This window comes from Etheostoma cragini, chromosome 11 (genome assembly GCF_013103735.1).
Source record: "Etheostoma cragini isolate CJK2018 chromosome 11, CSU_Ecrag_1.0, whole genome shotgun sequence".
Taxonomy (NCBI): Eukaryota; Metazoa; Chordata; class Actinopteri; order Perciformes; family Percidae; genus Etheostoma; species Etheostoma cragini.
This window is the reverse complement of record NC_048417.1, coordinates 10,345,384-10,356,764: the sequence shown is the minus strand read 5'-3', so window position 1 is coordinate 10,356,764 and position 11,381 is coordinate 10,345,384. Positions and strand designations below refer to the sequence as shown.

At 46.4% G+C, this 11,381-nt stretch overlaps 1 protein-coding gene across 1 annotated transcript in view; it reads right to left on the bottom strand.

Annotated features, from left to right (window-relative positions):
- bcor (BCL6 corepressor) overlaps positions 1 to 6,926 on the bottom strand; it is a 29,912-nt gene extending 22,986 nt beyond the window's left edge. The window contains exon 1 of the mRNA XM_034886030.1: positions 6,052 to 6,926. The gene's annotated coding sequence lies outside the window, so the exon portion shown is untranslated. The remainder of the gene's footprint in view (positions 1 to 6,051) is intronic.
- Positions 6,927 to 11,381: the final 4,455 nt, after the last annotated feature.

Here is an 11,381-nt window from a genome sequence, read left to right as displayed (position 1 = left end):
CAGCGGTCGGAGCTGCGTTTATAACCAGACTGGTGGAGCGGAGCCCCGACTCGCACCATTAAACGGAAAACCATCGGGTGTTTTAGCGGAACCCTATATAGCTCTGTATTTCAGCTTTTTTTTGGAACAAAGAGTCAACAAGGACATGAGAAAACAAATTCGCTTCTCCCCCTTTTCCCTTGTTCCCGGTTTCTGACAACAATTATTTGAACTCCCTGCGACCCACGGTATACGCCCCGGCACTGCTCATCATTTCCTCCAGGGCTGAGGTCTCTCAATTCTAGTTCCCATGCAGCGTAGTGTGTGTGTGTGTGTGTGTCTGTGTGTGTGTGTGTGTGTGTGTGTCTGTGTGTGTGTGCGTGTGAGGATGAAAGAGTTGGCAATGTGGTTGTAGCAGCTTCCTCTCTTTTTACAAGTTGCTAAATGCCCAACTAGAAACGCAGAGCCACATTTAAAAAGAACCCAGCGCCATCAATCATTCATAAACAAGTTTGGTAGTGTGAACGACAATCCGGGAATGTGGGTCTTGCTGTACAACGCGAGTGCAGCCACCCTCTCGCTCTTTGTCCCTGGAGCTTTGCCAGGCTCTCTGAAGCGCAGAGCTCCGTTCAGCTCTGAAAAAAATGCAGTGTGACGCAGGATAATCTCCGCAGCGACGGGGGTGGGGTGGGCTTCAACAGGGATTAAATGCGGCCGCGCGCGCGCACACACCACCTAGACGCTCTCTGTGTGTGTGTGTGTGTGTGTGTGTGTGTGTGTGTGTGTGTGTGTGTGTGTGTGTGTCCACAACGAAAGGAATTCTGTACACACTGCCGGTGAACAAAATAGAAATCAGCGGGAACAAATCTGAGAAAAAAAAACACGAGAGCAGACCAAAACTACAGCCTGACTAGGCTACTAAGTGCACAGCCTCGGGGCCTCGCACTCTCACCAGCATCAACAACCAGCATCATAAAGACAGAGCGTGCGGAGGACGTGCGCGTGCCCAATTTTAATTAATTGCTATTCACAATCAGGCTGACGTGTGCCAAATGGTCCATTTGGTCATCTCAATGTAGACTCAGAGTCCATATATGGAAGGTGGACGTAGCCTACTGCTCTTCAGTCTAGTGTCTGGTATATGAGTGTGTAGAGTGAACAGAGACCGCGGAGATGCGTGCTGAAGAGAGGCACAGAGAGCGCGCTGCTGGCGGAGCGCAGAGCTGGAGGAAGCCAGCGGCGTCTCCTCAGCTGTCACATTATTAGCGACCGAGCTGTAAACAAGGGGCCCCTGCGTCCTCCCGGGCCGCTGCACAGCCGCATGCAAGTCGGTTCACGGTTCAACCCCCATCCCCCTCGGCAGCACGGGCGTCAACAACTGCGAGATTGTGACCCCCCCCCCCCCCCCCCCCCCCCCCCCCCCCCCCCCCCCCCCCCGTGCTTTAGGGCCCAGGCGGCGGCTGCTGAACTCTCTATTCATCCCGGGCCAAATGGGGACTAAATGGCCCTTTATGCCACCAAAGGACCCGATTGTAATAGGGATGCGCATGCATGTGTCGAGCCGCGTTTACTGGAGGTTTCTTGACTTTCCTTTGAAATAATGCCGTCGCTTTCATGTGTTCCTACGCACATGACGCTGAAAGACTGACCCCCCCTACATACGAACCCTCCTATACATAGGATGAATAGTCTGTTTAAAGAGGAGGCTTAATTATTGGTGGTGTGTAAAGACGTTAATTAGGCTAAATGAGTGTCAGATTAAACAGGTTCCAAGTCAGTGTCAGGTAAATCAAGCTTTCAAACACACGTCTGACATGACCTGCATTTCTGGCTTTTAAAAAGGACACACGTTAAGGTGACATATGATAAAAGGATATGGAAAGGCCTAGATCACATAATTTAAAATACATAATTTGTTCTTTAGACCTACTTAATATAACTACAGGTGTTTATTTTGTGGTTGGAGCCTTGTGATGGTCCTCAATATAAGGTCAAGAACTTCATAACCAACATGAACTCAGTGATGTGCCATGCAGACAGCAGATAATGCATTCCTGCTTGGTTGCTGTATTAATCTCCTATCGCCATCGCCCTGCTGCACTGCCAAGCGTCTGTGGGATTTCGTCAGATAGATGGATGCCTGAGGCACTGACATCTGAAAACAGACGAGGAGGCCTGATCAAGACTGAGCCTGCAGAGACTCAGAGGAGGGAGGCAAGGTGTGGCATCATTACTCCGCTGCTAAATCAATCTTCCGATAGGGTAGAGGGAGGTCAGTAAACTAGAATACAATCAGTGTTTGGGATTTTAATAACAGGCCCTGTATCCATATCACATGACGTCACTGCATCTCACAAGTCTCGGCAAAACCATTCAATTCTAAATGTTACTCTTAGAGACGTGATTGACCAACATCACATAGGAGAGAGAAACTCTAAAATCTGTTAAACTAACATCTGTGCCTAATCGGCTGCAGATATATCAGTGTTAATATGCAAGACAGCAGCTAGAGTAGAGAATAATGTGAGCTGTGGTTCTCCGTAAAGACCGCCTCTGTGCCGCGAGACAGTATAGTGGGGACCGACACATCTCTGCGGGGAAGTGATCCGTGCGCTCCAAGCCTACTCGAAACAAAAAGCTTTGTGGAGCGCTGAGAGAGGAAGGGAGGCGGGGAGGGGAGGGGAGGGGAGAGGAGACAGCTCTCCCGTTTCATCGCGAGGTCCCAGGAGGCCAGCACGGAGCATAGCTTCAATCAAACCGAGACGTCTCCTCCGGGAGCTGCGCAGCGCCTGGAAAACTGATCTCTCCTCGGCTCTCTGCCTTGCCTTCGCTTTTGTTCACACGCACCTCGCCTCAGCAGCGAGTGCAGCGCCGGCAGCGAGGAGACTGTTGTTTTATATCCAGGCGTGAGTGAGAGGGAAAAAAACTGCGCGACAACAATAAGACGGAGCTCGTGTCTCCGACTGGATATAAAAAAGAACACGGGCATTTCTCTTTATGATTTTACACATTTACCCCCTGCCTGTTAGAATACGTTTAATATGCAAAAGTGGTCCTCCTGTGATTTTATTGACGTGCTCTCTGTGCGTAATACTCCCTGCGTGCTCCTTATTGATTCTAGATAAGAAAAGCGGACAAACAGCAAGTTAATGGGTTTAAAAATGGAGGTGGTGTGGTGTGGTTGTCCCTATACACAGCAGCAGACCCCCCGCTGATACATCCACTGTCACACATCAGTCAGCATGACAATATGGCCCAGCAGGCACGAGGCAGGTGATAGCTTCAGGTGCGCCTTCCACCGCAACATGCAGATCCTTTTAAACTCGTAATTACTCTGGATTTCCCCACCTCGGATGTTAAAAACACCTATTCATTTATGGATTGTCACGTGGAGAGACGAGGCTGACCGTGGTGTAACGTAAACAAGCCGAGCCCCAAATGAAAGCCTTATTTTGTTTGGGTGGCCACCTTTTGACAGCTAACGGGCCTAAGCAATAAAACACCGTTTTTGGAAGAAGTGTGAAATCCTCTCGCATGAAAAGAGAGAGAGAGAGAAAAAACCATTACATCAATCTCGGGTAAGCAGCCCTCCCCTTCTGTGTTTCAACACCTGGAAAACAGATCAACCCCACACTGACTTTGCGCACAGTGGAAAAGTGATGCGCAAAACAGTCGAGCGGGTACACTATAAATAAACTCGGCCCACAGAAAATGTATTTGTTTTACGTTTCCACAACGCACTTCTTGGGGAACATGCTTTATACCAAAATATCATTTAAAAAAAAGCCAGCCATGTACAAGGCATTAAAGTGTGTGGTTGAGAGGCTGAAAACAGTCGGGGAGGTATGTAGGTAAGAAAACATAATTCTTAGCTGCTTCATTTCTTTTTTGTGAGAAAGTCCCAACAACAATCAAGATAAAAACCCACTATCATGGCACGAAAAGTATTATCTATTATCTATATAAGTATTATATTACGTCCAAACCTGAAACCATACCTTAATATACATTCAGTCAAAAAATGTGAACGTATCCCTAGTAGCCTATTTCCACCAAAACAAACTAAGTTCAAGGTGACAAGTGGAGCAATGTAGCGTTATATGTTATTTGGTGGTGGTGGTTGGGATTTTTGTAAATAATTATTTACCAATGATTTATTGATCACTGTTCACAATCTTAAAATTATTAAGTGGTACAACTTTTCAAGAGCTTCACTGGTTTTAGGCTTTAAAAACTACAAGATCCAACGTAACTTAAAGTAGTAACAATAGTCATTTCACTCATGGGCGCTGATGTTACATTTAAATTAAATTAAGCTTTTATTCTGCTTCAAATCCCCCTGAAGTAGCCTCCACCAGTTAATCACCCTGCTATGTTACCTCGAAAGGTCCCAACACGAGGTCCCGCTCTCGCAACCTGCTCGAGCGTCAGCCGCCCACGTTATGGGCGACTTTCCACTTTATATCGTGCGTAGATTGGCTCCGGGGCTGAAGTGGTCTTTTAGTAGCTGCTTCCCTCACTAAGCTCGTCAATGAGCTGGAGCCAGCCAATATGAGGCTCATCGATCCTGCTAAGAGAGCGTCCCCTAATTAGTGCCCGTGAGGCTCCAGGACAGGCAGCAGGCGTAGCGGAACGAGGAAAAATCCCGCTATATGAGCCGTTCTCCTGCGATGCTCCTGTGAGTCATTTTAAGACATATGCGGCTTTGCTGGTTGTGAAACACCGGCAACGCAGCCCGCCGAGGAGCTTTAAAGATTGAGGAAAAACGGTTTAGTTTGGAACAAATCCAACACACCCTGCAGCACTAATTTCAATTAAACAGAAACTTTATAAGATGTTGTTCATACTGATCGCTGCCGCCCAGAAACTGGTGCAGGGCAAATATGACTGTGGAAGAAGTAAACATGATTTATTTAAAGGCAGAGTATAGCAATTAGTGGAGTGGATTAAAATGCGAATTGCAATGTAAAAATTAAAGACAGAAATAAGGGCCATGCACTATTTGAGTAGCCTATTCAGAGTCTGGAGTGACCCACGCGTGGAGACCTAACTATCATGGAGCCTTCGTACGCAAAGGATAGTCTATACCCCGGCAATGCAAAGACACACAGCTGCGTGCAAAAGTGGAAGACTACGTACTGCAGCGCAAAGTCATACCGGAGAACACCTGCAATACATGGAGTGTGTGTGTGTGTGTGTGTGTGTGTGTGTGTGTGTGTGGTGGCCAGAGCGGTTTCCATCAACTAGACAGAAAGGTGAGCGGTCCAGCCTCTTCTCCCCCCCCCCCCCCCCCCTTCCAACACTGGGGCTGATAAGCGACTGATCAACGTCCACTCTGTCCAAACAAAGCTCCCCACACCTCCCCCGCGAACACACACACACACACGCCCTCAGCTGCCACACCAAAACACACACACACACCGCGGGGATGCCCTCCAACTGAACCGTGTATAAACGGAGCAGTACCGCTCGCTTTCCTCTGGCAGGGCGAGGCTGGATTCCGTAACCTTGTTTAGCGCAGAAGGTCCGTGTGCGCGCACGTACACGCGTACATACACACGCTCCCACCCTCGTCCCAGAAGCGCTCACACACTTCGTCACTAAACAGAGTGCGAAAAGCCTTTATATTCACAATCAAGGACGGCGCCACTTTCAAGTCCGCTAATCTCTGGGACGTCCTTCTCACCTCCCTCCGGCTGACAGGACAGTTGTAAAAAGGCCAAGCTCAGGGTCGGATCTTTGTGTGTGTGTGTGTGTGTGTGCGTGTTATTTATCAACCACATGCCATTGCCCCGTCGAAACGCACAAAGACCACCCTATGCGCTATTCTTAGAAGTGGCCGATCCTCTCCCAGTCTCTGCGCACAACACCGGGATATGGCGTTTACAGTCAACCCTACATGAAGACTATCCTTGATTTAAAAACACTGGATCGTTTAAAAGCTTAGACAGCAGACTACAATTTAGAGAAAAAAGAAAGCACTGTGCGTTTTGTGTCCTTATGCAGGACATTTCCCATCGCCAGACTTATGTGAAATAAAAATACATTTCGATTTGTCATTGATTGCCTCACCTGGTTAATTGGTGCTAGTTCCAGCCGTTGTCCGTGCGCCCCAACTCACGCCTTTTTCCTGTTTGTTTTTTTTTCAAGTTAACTAGAGGGACAGCGATCCGTGCGTGCGTAGACTAGCCCGGTTACGATCCAACGATCCCGTCTGCTGGAGACACACAATCCCAGCCAAAAAAAATAAACACAACTAAAAGTGTCAAACAGGTTATCCACTTGTCAAGAAACAAAACAAGTCTTACGTATAAACCTCTCGGTCCTTATTCTATTGTCTACAGGCAACTCTCATCCATTACCCTATATTTCAAGCTGACTTTTTTTGCTGCTGCAAATGTCACTTGTGTTGCCAGAAAGCACCAAAAAGATCCTGCGCGGAGGAAAAACACACGTCAGAATGTAGAGAAATCCACAAAAGAAAATCCGTGACGGTCCTTTCATTCGGAGAGCCAATGCGCCGTGCGGCCCGGGCCCCCACAGGATACAGGTGGCGAGGTCGGCGGACTCGCGGAGAAATTAATTCAGCTCTGCCGTATCTCGCAGCAGCGCCATGTTGGGTTTCAGCGGAGCACGCCGTCCTCGGAAAAAGCCCCTTTCTCCCGCTCTTCGTCACTCCATGTCCTCTCCGATAGCGGATTCTGTGTCTCGTAAGGTTTGCCGAAGGTTATTCCGTGTAGCTTTTCGTCCCGCGTCTTGTTCGAGAAGCGTAGAGAACACCCCGGTTCGCACCGAGGACGCGCGGAGCTGTACGGGGAGTGCCGCACAGAATGGATGAAGGCTGCCGAGACCGAGAGACTCGCTCCACTCCCACTCGCGCAGACTCTACCCAGAAGGCCAGTCGGGAGACCGCAATTACCATAAGCCTCCAGCGCACAGCACTGGCTGCGCGCGCACGCGCGCACGCACACACAACACACACAACAAACACACACACACACACACACACACACACACACACACACAGCTCCGCTGAAACTCAAAAGCTGGAATAAGCGATGTTTTAACAACCGAAATAAGGCAGTAAATGAAGTACAATTAATATGATTACAATGTTTAAAACGTTTTTCAAAATAAAGAAACAATTAGCCTTGCTTTTTGAAGGAAAAGTGCACAAATCCAAAAGGTATATATATATATATATATATATATATACATATATATATACATATACTGTATATATTACCATACATGCTTTACATTGAGTGAAGCTGATGGTTGACGCCAGAATGAACACTGTAACAATCACTTATAATGGTACAATCACTGATGTTGGTTTTGTACCTTAGCTTCCCATTTTTTTGTATTGTTTAGTTGTAGTAATTTTTTGTATAAAAAATAGACACTTCTGTTTTTTCCAAACCAACAAGGTAAATCTGTGAAGCACAAGGCAATAGAGAGGGAAAGGCAGCTCAAGGCTGGGGCACATCTGTTAAGGCTCCCATGTCAAGTGAAGGAGGAGGAGGGAGGCTATGAATATCAAGCCTGAGGTGTGTGTGTGTGTGTGTGTGTGTGTGTGTGTGTGTGTGTGTGTGTGTGTGAGAGAGTTAGAGAGAAAGAGAGAGAGAGAGAGAGAAGGGAGAAAAGCCAGCAGACAGACAGACAGAAGCAGAGTAGGAGTAGGAAAAGAGAGGGGGACATGGAAGATCTGGCTGCGTTCGCCACAGCTGTTGAGAGTAGGAGTTAGACCAGACTGTCAAACACAAACAAACACAAAGCTCACAAAGCATTCACATATGGGCACATTAAAAAGCAAATCTCATCTTAAAGGGCAAATCCTCCAAAAGTTTGGACACAGGCACAAAATAAGTGAGAAGAAGAAGAGAGTGTGAGATAAGAAGAAGGGGAAGAAGGGTGCGTGTATTCATCACAGCACAGAGAAAAAACGCCACTTGCTATCTCTGGGCAAAACTGAATCATGCATATGACTTTTAGTGACAAATGCACTCTAAAGCTTTTCTTCAAACTTGTATAACATCAAGTTGAATTGCTGGGCATGTTTGCTCTAATCAGCCCCACCCTCTACCTCTCATAGCTATGACCACTATGACCGCAGCCACTAAACCACGAGGCAACCAAGGCTCCAAAATGATGTGTCACAGCCAACGAGCAGTGGGACAGCAGGCTGGTCACCCTGGTTAAAGCTCTGTTCAGTTCTCCTGCCTGCTCTTTATGATCAAATAAACTGTGTTTAAATCAAGCTAAACTCGCCATTTAGTTATTCATATAATCTTTCTGTTTTCAGACAACTAACAGAGCTTAAAATACTGAGTTGCTTGCATCTTATGGATAATACTTGTTTCAGTAAGGCCATGTTTAGACATGTCCCGACTTTAGCCCGAAAAATAGTTCATTTCAGTAAGGCCAGTCTATCTGCCAACACAGAGGGCTTGGGCAAAAAACACAACGGTCATCGGGCTGAAAAGTTGAACCCGGTTTAAATTTTGCAGGACTGCAAAGTGAAATCACCTGACAAGGCACTGCGGTGGCTAACCAAACAAGTGCCAGTGTTAACTCCTATGCTGCTGCCCCAATACATCAATCAAATCTTGATTTGTGGTTGCACTGCCTGACAAAATAATCATGAATGCAGGTTGATGGCTACAGCTGTGCTATGTTATTGGCTGGGTTTATATTTTAAATTAGGGATCTTAATTTTACTGCCACACAGCCCTGGACCAGCCTCAGGTCATTGTTCTCCAAAAGCTCTGTTTTCCCTGTTCACAATAAAACACAAGGCCAGCAATCTCAGATTTGTCCGCTCTTGAGACATTTTCAAAAAGCTCAATTTAAAAAAGAAAGCAGCTTATTGAGGATGGAGGGTCAACACAGAGAGAAAAAGATTAATTTCCAAATGTATCCAGGTAGAGTGGACGTAGTCTGGGATTCAACCTTGTCGAAGGCTGACAGTATGTAGAGGCACAGTGTAACAGGATTCAGGTTACAGAATAGGCTAAAGAACATAACAGGTATCAGGAGGGTGACAGTGAATGCCCCCCCATAAAAAAAATATACAAATATATGAAAACACAGTGTACGGCCGCATACAATTTCATATCACCTCATTGTGAGGTGGTGTTGTTTTGTTTATCTCCATTCCATGAATCTTAGGTCTCAGTATCCTAATAAAACAGTGATAACATACAGAGCAGCATCAAGTAGTTTAGAACATACATTATCAAGGTTTAGAGGTGTTAGGTCCAACATGCTCAAACAAAGACTGCTGAGGCTCCAAATATGTTGACCACAAGATGAGAAGTAAACAACGGGCATGAACAGAGAGAATGCAGTAAATCTTTTTTCAATGTGGTCACATAGTGACAGCTGGCATGAGAAGAGCTGCACTCCTTCAACCAGCATACCTGCAATCTCTGCAGTCAAAATAGCACGATTTGGTGCTGCTAACATGTCCTTTGGTCTATTTTAGAAATATGCCAACATGCCTGTCCCCAGTAAGGAAACCACCATCTTTAGCCTTGGCAATGTGAAGTGTCATGCTCTACACATTTATCCACACTGCACCATATGTCCCATTCACTTCCCCTGCCCAAAATTTTCGCAGGTAGGATCCAACCTGGCAACCGTACCCACTACCAACTGTTTGGATTGTTAGTATACATAATGGGTCATGACAACATTTGATGTGCCCCTTTCAGAACTGTCAGCAGGGAGGTTTTCAGATGCAACTTGATTGTCTCCAGGCAGTCTGAGAAGCTGCTATATTAATTATGTTAATTATAAACAACCAAGTCACCAAGAAGTAAGCCAGGAGGATTCTTTCTAAATGCTGAAAACTCCTATAACTATCAGGTCCTAAGCGGTTAAAAACAGACTCTTACTGACGTAACACACAACTAATAATCACGTTGAAAGGTCAAATAGGTGATGGAAAGACAGGCAAAATCCCAGCACAAGACACCGGGTCTTCCTCTCCTTTCTGCTCTGACTCAGAGGCATACAGCTCTCTCCATCACTCACTGGAAAACTGGATTAGGATGAATATTGCTCTGAGGAACCGCAGGGCAAACCAAGTTTCTGACACTCAAACACAAAAACACACAGTGTTAGGTACAGAAAAAAACACCTATGCTGAGAGTCTGAAGGAGACACAAAAAACAGGTCTGGAGAGCGAGCCCAGGCCTTTTTATGGTTGCACTTTTACGACTGTTTGTGAACTTTGTGGTTTGAAAAGCCAGCCCGAGAACGGCATGTGCCTTTGAAAACGCTCATGTAGGATAATGGTGACGAAAAAAAGTGCTTAAAATCTGTGATCCTGTCCCCTAACTGTTATTCTATGTCATGCATAGGTGTGGGTGTATAAACCACTGTATCAACCAAAACAGCGTAAATAGCCTACACACGTGCGTGCACCCAGGTGTAGAGGGAGCCACACTCTGGGAGGTCACAGTGATCCAACCATCTGCTGTTGCAATCAGACACTGAAGGGGTAGCCTGACAAACACACACACACACACACACACACACAAACACAAAGTATTCATGACAAGTTCACATAAGCACACAAACATACATACCTTCCACACACATTAACCAAATACACGTGATGTCCTCAAAACAGACACACATTTTGAAGGGGCTGACTGCCAACACACACACACACACACACACACACACACACACACACACACACACACACACACACACACACACACACACACACACACACACACACACACACACACATACACACACACACACAGGCTCAGATTTCAGGAAGCTGTTTGCACGCAGCTCAGTCCACAGCAGCCGGTACTAATCAGCACAATCCACCTGCAGATCGTTATGGATCGCTTACCGCAACTCACACAGTCACAAACACACGCACACACACACACGCGCGCGCGCGCGCACACGCACATAAACTTTCCTGAACAATCACTAGCATGCACAGGCTCAGACACGTGTGCACGTACAATCAAGAACACACATTTTCTTTCTTTCTCTCTCTCTCACACACACACACACACACACACACACACACACACACACACACACACACACACTCATAATGCTGATTAGCCCACGCATTGTTCTGGTAGCCTAGTCTGAAAATCACCCAATGTTAAAATAAAATGTTTATGGGAAGTTCCCATTGGGGAACTCATTGTGTAAGCTATTTATGATAGTCAATGGTGACTTTATAGTGATCGTATTAATTGTTTAAAATCAAATTTCTAATCGAAAATTCATCTCCAAAGCTCTAAAGGTTGAAAATGCCTTGATGCAGCTACTGAAATTTCAGCACATTTCTCTCTCTGTGTCACACAAACTCACAAAATCGCGCACACAAACGCGCGCGCGCGCGGAGGGGGGGGGGGGGG